This window comes from Pongo abelii, chromosome 7 (genome assembly GCF_028885655.2).
Source record: "Pongo abelii isolate AG06213 chromosome 7, NHGRI_mPonAbe1-v2.0_pri, whole genome shotgun sequence".
Taxonomy (NCBI): domain Eukaryota; kingdom Metazoa; phylum Chordata; class Mammalia; order Primates; family Hominidae; genus Pongo; species Pongo abelii.
The window spans coordinates 115422676-115441451 of NC_071992.2; the positions used below are offsets into that span (position 1 = coordinate 115422676).

An 18776-nucleotide genomic window follows, 5' to 3' on the forward strand; every position below is an offset into this window, starting at 1 on the left:
TAACATCCTAACCTAGCATGCCAGTACCTCTTTTGTATAAGAAATAGTTTATAATGCCTCCTTTACTATCCTGAAATGAAAATAAAAATATAACCAGAAATGAAAATGAAAAATAATGTAACTTACATATACATATAATTTCAAAAATATATAATGTCTTAAATAAAAGGAAAGTAATTGAAGATACAGTATTATGTACTTCCATATATAAATGCCTGGGCATGACTGCATTAGAAGACATAACGGAATAGTCACATGCAATTACTCTGACTATGACGGCTGCAAATAGACTTGTGCAAGTCTATACTGAATACCACAAGTGGTATTGCTGTCGCTGACATGATTTTCTAAACTACTGACAAATTATTGGTAAAGTTTCAAACACAACATAGTTCAGTCTTTCATTATAGTAGTTGAATTTTGGAACTTCTAGTGTATATTGAAATCATGCAAAAATGAAGAAAAAAGTGTTTAGATTTAAAACATTTTGTAAACAGGATTTTTATCTATGTGACTATATATGAGACAGTCTTCATTTTTCCGGACTGCCCTATTTTACACAGGATCTCTTGAACCCCTAACTCCTAACGTTTAAATCCCAATAATGATACACAAACATTGAGTCAACAAAATATACCCCCATTCATTTTCAAAACATTGCTTAGAGGACAGAACTTTCCCCAGCGAGAACTACTGTTCTATAGTAGATGGAGGTAGAAGTTAATGTTTTTTTGTTTCTGCATAAAGACACCATTTCCTCTGGAAATAAAGCTATTGGCAAAATACAGAATGGGATAAGAATCAAGTAAACGGGATGTTAATGTCTTTCCTCTTACAAATCAGTAAAAGCAAACAAACTCAGTTAAAAGGGCAAATTTCAGCTGCTATAAGGCATTTAACACTTTAGAGTACATCTATTTAACCCCCTGTACAAGCAACTTTTCTATCTTGCCCATTCCAAATCTTAAGAATCACAGTAACCTAGGTGAAAATATTTTTCTTTCTCTTTTTTATTTTTTCTTCCCAAATGAGGAAGCGATAGGAAGTCTAGAAATGAGCCTGTATCAAGTTAATGGGACGTATCCTTTCTAGAGTAAAAGCAGTGAATTCTTTCTTGAAGAGTTCCAATATTATTAGCATACAAAATCTTTTAGAATTCCTGCAGTAAAAAAGCTATTTAACTTTATTTTTTTATTTTTATTTTTTATTATTATTATACTTTAAGTTTTAGGGTACATGTGCACAATGTGCAGGTTAGTTACAAATGTATATACATGTGCCATGCTGGTGTGCTGCACCCATTAACTCGTCATTTAGCATTAGGTATATCTCCTCATGCTTTCCCTCCCCCCTCCCTCTACCCCACAACAGTCTCCAGAGTGTGATGTTCCCCTTCTTGTGTCCATGTGTTCTCATTGTTCAATTCCCACCTGTGAGTGAGAATATGCAGTGTTTGGTTTTTTGTTCTTGCGATAGTTTACTGAGAATGATGATTTCCAATTTCATCCATGTCCCTACAAAGGACATGAACTCATCATTTTTTATGGCTGCATAGTATTCCATGGTGTATATGTGCCACATTTTCTTAATCCAGTCTATCATTGTTGGACATTTGGGTTGGTTCCAAGTCTTTGCTATTGTGAATAGTGCCGCAATAAACAAACGTGTGCATGTGTCTTTATAGCAGCATGATTTACAGTCCTTTGGGTATATACCCAGTAATGGGATGGCTGGGTCAGATGGTATTTCTAGTTCTAGATCCCTGAGGAATCACCACACTGACTTCCACAATGGTTGAACTAGTTTACAGTCCCACCAACAGTGTAAAAGTGTTCCTATTTCTCCACATCCTCTCCAGCACCTGTTGTTTCCTGACTTTTTAATGATCGCCATTCTAACTGGTGTGAGATGGTATCTCATTGTGGTTTTGATTTGCATTTCTCTGATGGCCAGTGATGGTGAGCATTTTTTCATGTGTTTTTTGGCTGCATAAATGTCTTCTTTTGAGAAGTGTCTGTTCATGTCCTTTGCCCACTTTTTGATGGGGTTGTTTGTTTTTTTCTTGTAAATTTGTTTGAGTTCATTGTAGATTCTGGATGTTAGCCCTTTGTCAGATAAGTAGGTTGCGAAAATTTTCTCCCATTTTGTAGGTTGCCTGTTCACTCTGATGGTAGTTTCTTTTGCTGTGCAGAAGCTCTTTAATTTAATTAGATCCCATTTGTCAATTTTGGCTTTTGTTGCCATTGCTTTTGGTGTTTTAGACATGAAGTCCTTGCCCATGTCTGTGTCCTGAATGGTAATGCCTAGGATTTCTTCTAGGGTTTTTGTGGTTTTAGGTCTAACGTTTAAGTCTTTAATCCATCTTGAATTAATTTTTGTATAAGGTGTAAGGAAGGGATCCAGTTTCAGCTTTCTACATATGACTAGCCAGTTTTCCCAGCACCATTTATTAAATAGGGAATCCTTTCCCCATTGCTTGTTTTTGTCAGGTTTGTCAACGATCAGATAGTTGTAGATATGTGGCATTATTTCTGAGGGCTCTGTTCTGTTCCATTGATCTATATCTCTGTTTTGGTACCAGTACCATGCTGTTTTGGTTTCTGTAGCCTTGTAGTATAGTTTGAAGTCAGGTAGCGTGATGCCTCCAGCTTTGTTCTTTTGGCTTAGGATTGACCTGGCGATGCGGGCTCTTTTTTGGTTCCATATGAAGTTTAAAGTAGATTTTTCCAATTCTGTGAAGAAAGTCATTGGTAGCTTGATGGGGATGGCATTGAATTCTATAGATTACCTTGGGCAGTATGGCCGTTTTCACGATATTGATTCTTCCTACCCATGAGCATGGAATCTTCTTCCATTTGTTTGTATCCTCTTTTATTTCATTGAGCAGTGGTTTGTAGTTCTCCTTGAAGAGGTCCTTCACGTCCCTTGTAAGTTGGATTCCTAGGTATTTTATTCTCTTTGAAGCAATTGTGAATGGGAGTTTACTCGTGATTTGGCTCTCTGTTTGTCTGTTATTGGTGTATAAGAATGCTTGTGATTTTTGCACATTGATTTTGTATCCTGAGACTTTGCTGAAGTTGCTTATCAGCTTAAGGAGATTTTGGGCTGAGACGATGGGGTTTTCTAAATATACAATCATGTCATCTGCAAACAGGGACAATTTGACTTCCTCTTTTCCTAATTGAATACCCTTTATTTCCTTCTTCTGCCTAATTGCCCTGGCCAGAACTTCCAACACTATGTTGAATAGTCGTGGTGAGAGAGGGCATCCCTGTCTTGTGCCAGTTTTCAAAGGGAATGCTTCCAGTTTTTGCCCATTCAGTATGATATTGGCTGTGGATTTGTCATAGATAGCTCTTATTATTTTGAGATACGTCCCATCAGTACCTAATTTATTGAGAGTTTTTAGCATGAAGAGTTGTTGAATTTTGTCAAAGGCCTTTTCTGCATCTATTGAGATAATCATGTGTTTTTTGTCTTTGGTTCTGTTTATATGCTGGATTACATTTATTCATTTGTGTATATTGAACCAGCCTTGCATCCCAAGGATGAAGCCCACTTGATCATGGTGGATAAGCTTTTTGATGTGCTGCTGGTTTCGATTTGCCAGTATTTTATTGAGGATTTTTGCATCAATGTTCATCAAGGATATTGGTCTAAAATTATCTTTTTTGGTTGTATCTCTGCCCGTCTTTGGTATCAGGATGATGCTGGCCTCATAAAATGAGTTAGGGAGGATTCCGTGTTTTTCTATTGATTGGAATAGTTTCAGAAGGAATGGTACCAATTCCTCCTTGTACCTCTGGTAGAATTCGGCTGTGAATCCATCTGGTCCTGGACTCTTTTTGGTTGGTAAGCTATTGATTATTGCCACAATTTCAGAGCCTGTTATTGGTCTATTCAGAGATTCAACTTGTTCCTGATTTAACTTTGTTGAATACAGCAGTTTCCACACTCACTTAACCAAAAGCTCATCTTTGTCAGTCTGCCTATTAACACTTTACAAAATATATTTTGTGAAATCCTTTGGTAGAGTAATCAAAGTTTAAGGTAATCAGTTGCTAGACAAAGATAATAGAAGTGAAAATGATAAATACAGTTAAATCTTGGAGACATTTTAGTGGCTGAAAGGAGAGTGTTCCATTAAACAGTTGTTTTCTAAGTACTGTGTTTACAGGAATGTCTAGAAGAACATGACATCCATTTTGGAGTGCTCACTCAACTCTTTTGGAAATTTTTTTTTTTGAAAGAAACATTTAAAAGACATTTCAAGTACAGGAGAGACAGAGCTCACATGAAGTGGTGACAGCTTTTGGTCATACATCTAGAGACTGACGTTCATACAAGGTATAGTGTGAATCATACATTCTAGGATTGTACAGTGTACAAACAACACAAAAGGACATGATGGCCCTGATGTGAAATGTAATAAAAATAAACATGCCCTACATTTATAGAAGAAGGATTAATAAATTCATTCTAAGAGGTCTGTGGCTATTTTGTAAAGAAAATAATATTTGAGATGATGGTTATTTAAAAATGAGTAAGACATGAGTAACAATTTTGTTTTACTAGATGTATAATAATACATACTAGAAGAATAGTATCTTCATCAGCCAAAGTGAAGAAGTTAAGAAAGGGGAAAATTTTGCTAAAATTTTCTAAAATTTCGCTAAAATTAAGCTAAATTGCTTAAATTGCTAAATTGCTTAAAAAAAAGTAAATTCTGATTTTAATAATACCCTTATATGACTGAAATTCATTTCAAATTAGAAAGTTGAGGATTTTTTCTGATTGAGTTATAAAGACAAGTAATGAAAATGCTGATAGTAGATTTGTTTGTTTTGTACTATCTATAGATTTAATCTGATCTGTATCAGATTTGAAAGATCTGAAAATGATAAAATTTTCAGAATGCACCCTCTTCTCTTATTTATATAGTGTGGCCAAGAAAAGAGGTGATTACTACTAGTCCAATATCAATTTGAAATCCACTTGGGAAGATTATTTGCTGAGAAGTACCTTAAAACAATTTAGCTGATTTGTTTTTCATAAAGGGCAGGAAGATTTTTATGAAGATGGTTATTCGCTATTGAAGCTACTGAATGAAAACAATGACTATGTTTTCTTATGTCGTCATTTACTTGCTAATTTTGAAAGAGGTGAATTTAAACCCAGATGCACACATAGTTAATTTTATCTACCTGTAAATATTTTTTGAGAGCAAGAATAGAAATTAAACATGAAATATTCAATAGACAAACACCTCCTTATAGGTTGCAAGGTAAAGTTAGATCAGTGCCTTAAAATTGATCATCATATCATAACCATCTGGGTGACAGAGTGAGACTGTGTCCTGTCTCAAAAAAAAAAAAAAAAAGAGATAATGCTTGTGAAATACCTAGTTTGGTGAGTACTCCAAAAGGGAAAGCTAATGCAAATCTCCTTCATAAAATTTTTGCATTAGGCCTTGAGTACAGGCAAATTTCTGTATATACAGGGTACCATTTAAACATTTTCAATTTAGTGAGTCTTCATTTTATGTTCCCAGCTCTTGTAAAGTCAGGAACAACACTAGGATTTACTCACAACAGAGCAGGCAAGTTGTCAGTCAGTGATATGCTTCATGTAACTTGTTAACAGATTTTTGAAACCCTACTAGGGTTAACTAATTATGTCATTTCAATTTAACTTTTAATTTTCTCCTTAGCCCTGGGCAGAAGATTCTGCCACACTAATCAAATGCTGTACCATAGTAGCCCTATGCTGTTATTTGTTATATCATTTTGTTATAGCAAGGGAGGAAGGAGCTATAATTATAAAATTATTTCAGTGTAACCATGTTATTTAAATTGATTAACACCTCATTAATAAGGCAATAAAAAATATTAAGAACATTTATGAAAGATGAATTTTAACTCAGAGCTTGCTAACGAGTGCACTGAGACACCATGAGATGTGTCACAGCTATGCTGAGACATGGATTACCTTGGCCTTTAGAGTCTTTGGGTAGGTCTAGGATGAATGAAGCTTTCAATGCTGTGGAGATTTTTCTGCTTACCACAGATACAAATAACATTTACTACATATGCAATGTAGGAATGATATGAAAAAGGGTGGGAAGTACTACTATAACTATCCACAACACATATATTCTATATTTAAATCTGTATACAGATAGTTGTATTGTTGACATGATAGTGTGGCTAATAGAAAATATTCTTATAATCAAAAGATTGTCAGGACAATGATTACTAGGAGGAGAGAAGGACTTCTAGAGCTTTCCAGAAATGCTATGTTCAAGGAAGCATAAAGGCTTTTGAATAGATTAAAACAAACAAAAAAGTATTTATATACTCTCCCCTTCATATTGTTCATTCTTTTATTTCTTAACATTTTAAAATAATTGGTTTATAGTCCTTTTAGATTTTCTTAACTTCATTTATTGGAGATGCTAAGTTTTTGTTGTATCTGCTGACTTTCCCTTTTTCTGGTTCATTTTCTCATGTGGTTTGTAATATCTTATTGTGAACTCATCTTCAACAGTTTAATTTTTCTGTGTGATTCCTATGAGCCCTCTGTTGCAGAATTGTCCTTACAGAGCATTTTGACATTTACTTTTGCCAGGGTGCTGGAGATTTCAGGGAACCTTGGGCAGTTTTTAGGTTTCTTTATCAACAAGGGTTTGTCTTATCATATAAGTAGTATGCACGACATCCCACACAAGCAAATAATAACATTTAGTTTCTCATGTTTGTTTTGGTGTTTTTTTTTTTTTTTTTTTGAGACGGAGTTTCACTCTTGTTGTCCAGGCTGGAGTGCAGTGGCGCAATCTCGGCTCAGTGCAACCTCTGCCTTCCAGTTTCAAGCGATTCTCCTGCCTCAGCCTCCTAAGTAGCTGGGATTACAGGCGCCTGCCACCACTCCTGGCTGATTTTTGTATTTTTACTAGAGATGGAGTTTCACCACGTTGGCCAGGCTCGTCTCGAACTCCTGACCTCAGGTGTTCTGCCTCCCAAAGTGCTGGGATTACAGGCGTGAGCCATCCTGCCCAGCCATGAATGACTTTATCATGCTGCCACTTTCACCTCTTCTCTGTCCTAGGAATCTGAAAAACATCCATGGCATTTCTTAGCCTGCTGAAACCTAGTGTCTGGTGTATCTTTTGCTTAAAAAGCAGCTCTGTTTGCCTCCAGGCTTTATGCAAAGAACTCCCCAGTTCAGACTCTAGACTATGTCTGCAGTCCCTGAATGAGTGTTAAAACACCATTGTTCAACCCCTGGACCCTTATCTGAGTTTGATACTTCTACATACTCCCAAGGACTGTTTCCACTTGTTACCCTGACTTTGTGTTTCCTCTTTGTTTCTGACACCATAGTATTTGTCTTTATTTCAAGTTTTGCTATCGTATTAGAAAAAGATGGTAGTCTGCAATTGGACAGTTTAAGAGAATTTAGTAAAAGGACAAAGATGTTAACTGGGAAGGGAAATCTCAGTTAACAGGAGGTGATTGAGTACGCTGGAGCAGTTGTTGACACCAGTAGGCTTAAAGGGCAGGAGAGAGAGTTTATCAGAACAGGGAATAAATACCCAGACTTCATTCTCCACTTCCGCTGTCTCCTGCCACTGTTTCTCATTTACCGAAACCAAGAAAAAAAAACAACAGAGGACCAGGAAATCCATTCATATTGTTCATATAAATTAACTTCCCAAGCACAGAGGGTAGTGAAGGGTAGAGAGTAGATCTAGAGGGCCAAAGAAGAGATATGTAGCACTTTTCGGTATTAAATTCACCTGGCATTTTATCCAGAATATCTGTGCTGTGGTAGTACAAATGGTAAATGTTCATTTCAGCTTAGTCTCCGTATTGCTAGTATTAAAATTTCTTACTAAGAACTAGTCTTTTTAATCTCACTCTCCTCGTACATATTAACTTCTCAATCCTATCAATTAACTTCTTTGGTGATTTTTTTAAATTGTGGTAAAAAAATATACATGGTAAAATTTACCATTTTAACCATTTTAAAATGTACAATTTAGTGGCATTAGGCACACTCACAGTGCGTAGCATAACCACTATCTATTTCTAGAACTTTTTCATCATCCCAGACAGAATCTCTATCCCCATCGAACAACTCTATCTTCTCCTCTCCCTCCATCCATGGTAACCTCTATTCTACTTTCTGTCTCTATCAATTTGCCTATTCTAGGTACTTCATATAAGAAGAATCGTATGGTATTTGTCCTTTTGTGTCTGGCTTATTCTACTTTGTGTAATATATTTAAGGCTCATTCCTTTCTTTGTGTGTATCAGAACTCCACTCCTTTTTATGGCTGAGTAATATTTCATTGTATGTATATAACACATTTAATTTATCTGTTTCTTTGGTGCTGGACGTCTGGGTTATTTCTACCTTTTTGTCTGTTGTGGATAATGCTGCTTTGAACATTGGTGCACAAGGGTTGATGAATTTTTAATGAAATAGTTTTGCCTTGAAGTAATTGTATACATGTTATATTACTTGCACCTGAAAAACCATTTTAAAACTCATGTAGTACCAGAAATAGTATTTAATTTTTTTAACTGTTGAATATGTGGATAACTGATGTATTTGGTTTAAAATGTAGAGGGAGGGGAAAGAAAGTAAATCGAAATGTTTTTAAAGATACTTTATTCGGTGCTGATTTTCTGATTTAGAAGAGCACATTTCTGTCATCTTAATATCATTTGCTTAGTACTATCCTGAATAGTCTAGAATTATAGTAGCACTTAATATTATCCCTTACTGTGTTCAAGCATATTTCAAAATTTTGGCAGAAAATATGGGTCCCAAAGGGGAAAAAAGGGAAAATTCGAATAGTATGTTTAGTTTCTATAGTAACCCTTCAAACAAAAAAAGAATGTTAGTAATTGATTTTCTCTAAGGTGTATGTTTTTATTTCCTCCTGGGGAAAACTAGCTAAACTGTCTGCTACTTTCCTACTCGTTGTTATGAACTCTCTCTTTTCTCCTTTTCTCAGTCTTAACAATTGGCTTCCTCTGACGTTGGTGTAATAGTTTTGTGGAACTTGATAAGTGAGCAAAGATCTTTGTCTTAATTCTGTCAACTTACAGTTGTATTTTCAAAAAAGATTGTCAGACAGATCCTTTAGACCAGCATTTTTATTTTATATACTAGAAAATTGAAACCCAGAGAATTAAAATTTGTGTTACTATGTAGGGACTGGGCTGACTGATATTAGCTTGATTCTAAGTTAGTGGAACCTCTGGAAGAGACTTTGTAAATTTCAGTTCTCTGTAGATTCTGGATATACGCCCTTTGTCAGATGTGTAGATTGCAAAAATTTTCTCCCATTCTATAAGTTGCCTGTTCACTCTGATGAGAGTTTCTTTTGCTGTGCAGAAGATCTTTAGTTTAATTAGATCTCATTTGTCTATTTTGGCTTTTGTTGCCATTGCTTTTGGTGTTTTAGTCATGAAGTCTTTGCCCATTCCGCTGTCCTCAATGGTATTGCCTAGGTTTTCCTCTAGGATTTTTATGGTTTTAGGTCTTACATTTAAGTCTTTAATCCATCTTGAGTTACTTTCTGTATAAGGTTTAAGGAAGGGATCCAGTTTCAGCTTTCTACATAGGGCTAGCCAGTTTTCCCAGCACTATTTATTAAATAGGGAATCCTTTCTCCATTGCTTGTTTTTGTCAGGTTTGTCAAAGATCAGATGGTTGTAGATGTCTGGTGTTATTTCTGAGGCCTCTGTGCTGTTCCATTGGTCTGTATCTCTGTTTTGGTACCAGTACCGTGCTGTTTTGGTTACTGTAGCCTTGTAGTATAGTTTGAAGTCAGGTAGCATGATGCCATCTCCTTTCAGTTTTTTTTTTTTCTTCCACTTAGGATTGTCTTGGCAATGAGGGCTCTTTTTTGGTTCCATATGAACTTTAAAGTAGTTTTTTCCAATTCTGTGAAGAAAGTCATTGGTAGCTTGATGGGGATGGCATTGAATCTACAAATTACCTTGGGCAGTATGGCCATTTTCATGATATTGATTCTTCCTATCCATGAATATGGAATGTTTTTCCATTTGTTTGTGTCCTCTTATTTCATTGAGCAGTGGTTTGTAGTTCTCATTGAAGAGGTCCTTCACATCCCTTGTAAGTTGTATTCCTAGGTATTTTATTCTCTTTGAAGCAATTGTGAATGGGAGTTCACTCATGATTTGGCTCTCTCTTTGTCTGTTATTGGTGGATAAAAATGCTTGTGATTTTTGCACATTGATTTTGTATCCTGAGACTTTGCCGAAGTTGCTTATCAACTTAAGGAGATTTTGGGCTGAGACGATGGGGTTTTCTAAATATACAATCATGTCATCTGCAAACAGGGACAATTTGACTTCTTCTTTTCCTACTTGAATACCCTTTATTTCTTTCTCCTGCCTGTTTGCCTTGGTCAGAACTTCCAACACTATATTGATTAGGAGTGGTGAGAGAGGGCATCCTTGTCTTGTGCCAGTTTTCAAAGGGAATGCTTCTAGTTTTTGCCTATTCAATATGATATTGGCTGTGGGTTCGTCATAAATAGCTCTTATTTTGAGATAGCTTCCATCAGTACCTATTTATTGAGAGTTTTTAGCATGAAGGGCTGTTGAATTTTGTTGAAGGCCTTTTCTGCATCTTTTGAGATACTCATGTGGTTTTTGTCATTGGTTCTGTTTATGTGATGGAGTATGTTTATTGATTTGCATATGCTGAAACAGCCTTGCATCCCAGGGATGAAGCCAAGTTGATCGTGGTGGATAAGCTTTTTGATGAGCTGCTGGATTTGATTTGCCAGTATTTTATTGATGATTTTCGCATCGATGTTCATCAGGGATATTGGTCTAAAATTCTCTTTTCTTGTTGTGTCTCTGCCAGGCTTTGGTATCAGGATGATGCTGGCCTTATAAAATGAGTTAGGGAGGATTCCGTCTTTTTCTGTTGATTGGAATAGTTTCAGAAGAAATGGTACCAGCTCCTCTTTGTACCTCTTGTAGAATTCGGCTGTGTATCCATCTGGTCCTGGACTTTTTTTGGTTGGTAGGCTATTAATTTTTGCCTCAATTTCAGAGCCTGTTATTGGTCTATTCAGAGGTTCGACTTCTTCCTGGTTTAGTCTTGGGAGGGTGTATATGTCCAAGAATTTATCCGTTCCTTCTAGATTTTCTAGTTTATTTGCATAGAGGTGTTTATAGTATTCTCTGATGATAGTTTGTATTTCTCTGGGATCAGTGGTGATATCCCCTTTATTATTTTTTATTGTGTCTATTTGATTCTTCTCTCTTTTCTTCTTTATTAGTGTGGCTAGTGGTCTATCTACTTTGTTGATCTTTTCAAAAAACCAGCTTCTGGATTTACAGATTTTTTGAAGGGTTTTTCGTGTCTCTATCTCCTTCAGTTCTGCTCTGATCTTAGTTATTTCTTGTCTTCTGCTAGATTTTGAATTTGTTTGCTGTTGCTTCTCTAGTTCTTTTCATTTTGATTTTAGGGTGTCGATTTTAGATCTTTCCTGCTTTCTCTTGTGGGCATTTAGTGCTATAAATTTCCCTCTACACACTGCTTTAAATGTGTCCCAGAGATTCTGGTACTTTGTGTTTTCATTCTTACTGGTTTCAAAGAACATCTTTATTTCTGCCTTCATTTCGTTATTTACCTAGTAGTCATTCATGAGCAGGTTGTTCAGTTTTCATGTAGTTGTGTGGTTTTGAGCTGAAACATCCGCTGTTAGTCTGATGGGCTTCCCTTTTTGGGTAACCTGATCTTTCTGTCTGGCTGCCCTTAACATTTTTTCCTTCATTTTAACCTTGGTGAATATGACAATTATGTGTTTTGGGGTTGTTCTTCTCGAGGAGTATCTTTGTGGTGTTCTCTCTATTTCCTGGATTTGAATGTTGGCCTGCTTTTCTAGGTTGCGGAAGTTCTCCTGGATAATATCCTGAAGAGTATTTTCTAACTTGGTTCCATTTTCCCCGTCACTTTCAGGTTCACCAATCAAACGTAGATTTGGTCTTTTCATATAGTCCTATATTTCTTGGAGGCTTTGTTCCTTTCTTTTCACTCTTTTTTCTCTTATCTTGTCTTCTCACTTTATTTCATTAATTTGATCTTCAATCACTGATATCCTTTCTTCCACATGATTGAAACGACTATTGATGCTTGTGCATGCATCACCTAGTTCTTGTACTGTGGTTTTCAGCTCCATCAGGTCATTTAAGGTCTTGTTTACACTGTTTATTCTAGTTAGCCATTCATCTAACCTTTTTTCAAGGTTTTTAGCTTCCTTGCGATGGGTTCGAACATGATCCTTTTGCTCGGAGAAGTTTGTTATTACCGACCTTCTGAAGCCTACTTCTGTCAATTCGTCAAAGTCATTCTCCATCCAGTTTTGTTCCATTGCTGGCGAGGACCTGCAATTCTTGGAGGAGAAGAGGAGCTCTGGTTTTTGGAATTTTCAGCTTTTCTGCTCTGGTTTCTCCCCTCTTTGTGGTTTTATCTACCTTTGTTCTTTGATGTTGGTGACCTACAGATGGGGTTTTGGTGTGGATGTCCTTCATGTTTATGTTGATGCTATTCCTTTCTGTTTGTTAGTTTTCCTTCTAACAGTCAGGCTCCTCAGCTGCAGGTCTGTTGGAATTTACAGGAGTTCTACTCCAGACCCTGTTTGCCTGGGTATCAACTGCAAATATTGCAGAACAGCAAATATTGCTGCCTGATTCTTCCTCTGGAAGCTTCACCCCAGAGGTGCATCCGCCTGTATGAGGTGTCTGTCGGCCCCTACTGGGAGATGTCTCTTGGTCAGGCTACACGGGCATCAGGTACCCACTTGAAGAGGCAGTCTGTCCATTCTCAGAGCTTGAATGACATGCTGAGAGAACCACCACTCTCTTTAGAGCTGTCAGACAGGGACGTTTAAGCCTGCAGAAGTTGTCTGCTGCCTTTTGTTCAGTATGCCCTGCCCACAGAGGTGGAGTCTAGAGAGGCAGTAGGCCTAGCTGAGTTGCGGTGGGCTCTGCCCAGTTCGAGCTTCCCTGTCACTTTGTTTACTTACTGAAGCCTCAGCAATGGTGGACACCCCTCTCCCCGCCAGGCTCCTGCCTCGCAGGTTGATCTCAGACTGCTGCGCTAGCAGTGAGCAAGGCTCCCTGGGAGTGGGACACATGGAGCCAGGCACAGGGTGGAATCCCCTCGTCTGCTGGTTGCTAAGACTGGGAGAAGCGCAGTATTTGGGCGAGAGTGTACCGTTCCTCCAGGTACAGTCTGTCATGGCTTCCTTTGGCAGGAAAGGGAAATCCCCCGACCCCTTGTGCTTACCGGGTGAGGAGACACCCCAGCATGCTTTGGCTCACCCTCCATGGGCTGCACCCACTCTCCAACCAGTCCCAATGAGAAGAACCAGGTACCTCAGTTGGAAATGCAGAAATCACCCATCTTCTGCGTCGATCTCACTGGGAGCTGTAGGCTAGAGCTGTTCCTATTCTGTCATCTTGGAAGTGACTTCGAAATTATTATATACGTAATTTATCTCCTTTATTCTCTTAATGTGACTAATTATATCGATTGATTTTCACATGTTCAACTGACCATGCATTTCTAGAAAAATCCCAATTTGGTTGTGATAGATATTGCTAGATTGAGGTTGCTAATTGTTTAGGATTTTAGTATCTATAGTCATGAGTGATACTGACCATTTTTACCATTTTAAGTATATAATTCTATTGAATTCTATATTTTTTTCTTATATAGCCTTGTCATCTTTTGGTATTAGATTAGAAGATTATACTGTCTTTATAAAGGAGTTAGCAAGTGTTCCCTCTTGTCCTACTCTCTAGAAAACTCTTTTCATTTGAAATTTCTCCTAATCACTATATATTTCCATGTTAAAAAAGTAATCTTAATTGAAAAGGTACTTGGCTATAACACATATCTGATCTAAATTTGAAAGGCTTATTTTATATGTCATTTAGAAAATTATTTGAAGAGAGAGAGAAGGGGTTGGGCGTGGTGGCTCACACCTGTTGTCTGAGCACTTTGGGAGGCCGAGGCAGGCAGATCAGCTGAGACCAGGAGTTCGTGATTAGCCTGGCCAACATGGCAAAATCCCATCTCTACTCCAAATACAAAACTTAGCTGGGTGTGGTGGCGTGTGCCTGTAATCCCGATTCGGGAGGCTGCAACAGGAGAATCGCTTGAACCTGGGAGGCAGAGGTTGCAGTGAGCTGAGATTGTGCCACTGTACTCCAGCCTGGGCGACAGAGCAAGAGTCTATCTAAAAAAAAAGAAAAGAAAAGAAAAAGAGAATGAAATGGTAAGGACCATATGGACAAAGGACCCTAATTTAATAATTTTAAAGAGAACATAGAGAAGCATCTTGATCCTTTTTCCATCTCCAACACTGATATAGCTTTGTTCCTAGAAATTAAACTTTATACTATGTATTGATAGAATAATACTTAATGATAAGATAAATATTTCTATCCCACTCCAGTGACCCAATTTATGTCAAGTAAAACTAATGAACATATAGATGCTAAACACATGTAATGTGTTTTTGTTACTGTACAATCATGATTTTATATTACTATAACTTTTTTGGCTTGATTTTTTTGTTGTGGTACAATGTACACAACATAAAATGTACTGTTTTTACCATTTTATGTATACAATTCTATGGTATTAAGTACATTCACATTGCTGTACAACCTTCACAACAGTCTCCAGTATTTTTTCATCTTCCCCAACTGAAATTCTGTATCCGTTAAAAAATAACTCACCATCTTAATATTAAATCTTCCAATGTATGAACACTGGATGTCTTTCCATTTATTTGTGTCATCTTAATTTCTTTTAAAGATATTTCATTATGTCTTTTACTTCCTCAGTTATGTTTATTCTTAAGCATTTTATTATTTTAGATGCTATTGTAAAGGGAATTATTCTGTTAATTTTCTTTCTTTATTGTTTGCTTTTAATGCATAGAAACACAACTGATTTGTGTATGTTGGTGTTGTATCCCACAACTTTGTGGAATTCATTGATTAGTTCTAAAAGTTTTCTTGGAATCTTTAGTTTTATACGTATATGATCATGTCATGTGCTAAAAGACATAATTTTACTTTTTCCTTTCCAATTTGGTTGCCTTTTATTTCATTTTGTCTCCTAATTTCTCTGGTGAGGACTTTAGTAGTTTTTGAATAAATTTTCCAATTTATTTTGAAAATATTAGACAATATTTTAAAGTTTACCATAATTATCTCTTTTTATAATTTTCTTCTCAAGGGAAACCTCTAACATTCTTTTGGCTGTAATTAAACTCTGTACAGATAGCCAAAGACATATTGACAAACTGGCCCTTTATTGCTTTTACTTTTTCCATGTTAGTTGTACTTTTTATACTGTCTTTTTTTCTATCTTAAATATTTGTTAAGTCAAACACTGTAGATTACAAGTAAAATGATTCAGACTGGGAGACTTCCACTGACTCAGAAGTAAAGATGTCAAATAGTGATTATATTGTTTCAGTGCCATACTGGATGTGAAATATAAACTTTCCATCACCATTCATCACTCATTATCTTTATTAAAGGATAACCCCAATTTATTTTAAGTATGGTTCAAAGTAGGTTATAAACATACTCTTCTTCATAATATAGATGTTGAATAATTTTGGAATACTAACTCACATTATGATTAATTTAAATCACATTTATTGTGGTACATGGCATAGAGATGCATATGTTCATTAAGTCACTACATATATTTTTATGTAAATACATGAAACTATATATACAATATGAGTTTGTATTTTCAGTTTCTTTTTTGTCCTTAATCATTTTAAACATAATTGTTTTCTTTTATTTTTAATCAGATCTGGTATCTGAACTTCTTTAGAGTTGAATCTGACCACTTGTTGTTTTCTTAAATCTTGTCCATGCTAGATTGTTTTCTTTGGCACTGTGTAATTTAGTGTTGGGTGTTTCTCATCAATGGAACTTCTTCTATGAAGCCCTTACATGGTGGTTGAGGGCCTGTCCTCTGACAAAGACATTTTATGTGTTTGCTTCTCTAAGGGACTTCAGCAGCTGCCACTAGCCTGGGACCCCTATACTGTTAATCTTACAGCTAGAAGTTTTTTGAAACATTTAGGCAGTATGAAATCAAGCCCTTAAACCTACATGCACTTTAGAGTTGTTTTTAAAAATTATCTGGGGTAACTTTGTTGCCCTACTTAGGCTGAGATAGACATTGCTTTTTTATTGGGTTTATTCTGTTGTTTTTTGAATTTCTTAAATTTTATTCTTAGCTTATTAATATTCAGTATTTTCTTTAAAATGTAAGTTATTAAGACATAGTCCTTTATCATTTGAGGAATTTATAATATTAGTGATGGGGCATGGATGTGCATATAAACATAATTCCAAAGTGGGCTGGGAAATTTAGCCCGTAGTTGGATTACCGTTACTCACAGACAACTTTGTATTATAGAAGGGAGAGCAAAATTTGGGAATACAGCCACCTGTTTCTGCCACACTCACTGTTGCATTGGTTTTAAAGATAAATAAAACTTTATAATTTATGAAGCACATACTACACTGTACTTCAGCTAGATGAAGCTGTCAAATTTTTGTTGAGGTCAGTGGTCTAGAAAGTGGAATATTATATAATTATACTCATTAAAATTTTTATGCTATTTTGCTTATAGGACAGTACAACAATAAAAACTGCCATTAAAAGCACTAACATTAGGCTGGGCGCAGTGGGTCACGCCCATAATCCCAGCGCTTCGGGAGGCCGAGGCGGGTGGATCACGAGGTCAGGAGATCGAGACCATCCTGGCTAACATGGTGAAACCCCGTTTCTACTAAAAATATAAAAACTTAGCCAGGCGTGGTGGCAGGCGCCTGTAGTCCCAGCTACTCGGGAGGCTGAGGCAGGAGGATGGCGTGAACCCAGTAGGCGGAGCTTGCAGTCAGCCAAGATCTCACCACTGCACTCCACCCTGGGCAACAGAGCGAGACTCCATCTCAGAAAAAAAAAAAAAAAGCACTAACATTTTGATGATTCCTCTTCATGACAAGTAAACAAAGCAAACACATACATACGTACACAAGTACACATACTCACATTCTTCCCTTACAGGATACTTTTATAACCTGTATATCTTTGGGAAATTGTTATAGCAACATAAAATCATATTTTGGATCTCTGGGTTTTCAGTAGTTTCAATAAATGTGATTTTAAAGGATTATATTTTGTTGACAAAATTAAATTCCTCTGAGTTGTGATTTTAGGCAAATTATTTAGTGTTTTTTTTCATTTTAACTTTTTCTGTGTATATAAAATGTTTTTGGTAATATCTTCCTTAATCACAGCAGTAGTATAGGAAGTAATTTCAAAGCTGTAGAATAATCTAAAATGCTGAGTGAATACTAGAATATTTATTTACAACTCTACCTAAAGTAAAAATTGATATATTAACTACTCAATGTTTGGAAGCTTAGTGTCATGGCAAAGTGTGACAAGCATTGTTTATTGATTCAAGAATTCAAATTGGGCACATATACACCATGGAATACTATGCAGCCATAAAAATGATGAGTTCATGTCCTTTGTAGGGACATGGATGAAATTGGAAATCATCATTCTCAGTAAACTATCACAAGAACAAAAAACCAAACACCGCATATTCTCACTCATAGGTGGGAATTGAACAATGAGAACACATGGACACAGGAAGGGGAACATCACACTCTGGGAACTGTTGTGGGGTTGGGGGAGTGGGGAGGGATAGCATTGGGAGATATACCTAATGCTAGATGACGAGTTAGTGGGTGCAGCGCACCAGCATGGCACATGTATACATATGTAACTAACCTGCACATTGCGCACATGTACCATAAAACCTAAAGTATAATAATAATAAATAAATAAATAAAAAAGAATTAAAATTGCTTTATTATCAGCATAGTTAAAAAAGTTAAGCATGAAGTGGTTCCTTTTTTAACGTCCAGTAACTGTTGAACATACATTGATAATCGAAAAGTGAATATTGGACTGAGAGGTTGTTTGGCATCAACTTCAGAGTTGTTGACAGAGTTTGCTGTAGTAGCAAAACTCTTGTCAGTTTTTCAGTTATTCAAGTGCAATTAACCTATGCAGTAATCTACCTCAAATTATTATTCAAACAACCGTTTAGATAGTATATTTAGTTTGAATTTAGTCAATTGCTATTTTTAAAATTTGTTGTAATTGTTTTAAAACTCCTGAAAATACTTATGTCAGTTCGTATTTTTCTTTAAATGTTTTTATCCTTAACATTTAGAGAGAAACTTTTATTCGGAATGTAGAAATCATAACATTTAGACTATCATCTTATTTGAATATCTATGGAAAAAATAAAGATATCAAAACAGGTTTAGAAAAATGAAGGTTATTGTTTAGCCATCACATACCATTCAACACGATATTTTGTGTATAAAGCCTTTCCTGTTTCAAAATATTCATATAAAAATGTCTTTAAATTATTGGCTACTTGATTTTTAAAAACTCAGATAGTTTTATCATGTAAATTTAAGCTAATAATCTGAGGTTACCTTACATTTCTTGTGTTACTTATATTAATTATGTATCTGGGGAACACTTTGAAATTGCAGGTTTGATTTTTTTAAATTACAATTTGTATTCAAAAACAATCATTAAAATTTTTAAACATTTTACTATTAAAACATTGTTTTCTTGCTTAGTTGGGT

General features: G+C 36.0%; 1 protein-coding gene across 19 annotated transcripts in view; it reads left to right on the top strand.

Annotated features, from left to right (window-relative positions):
• Positions 1-18776, top strand: part of VPS13B (vacuolar protein sorting 13 homolog B) — a 916166-nt gene that overhangs the window by 501818 nt on the left and 395572 nt on the right. The gene's annotated exons all lie outside the window — the stretch shown is intronic.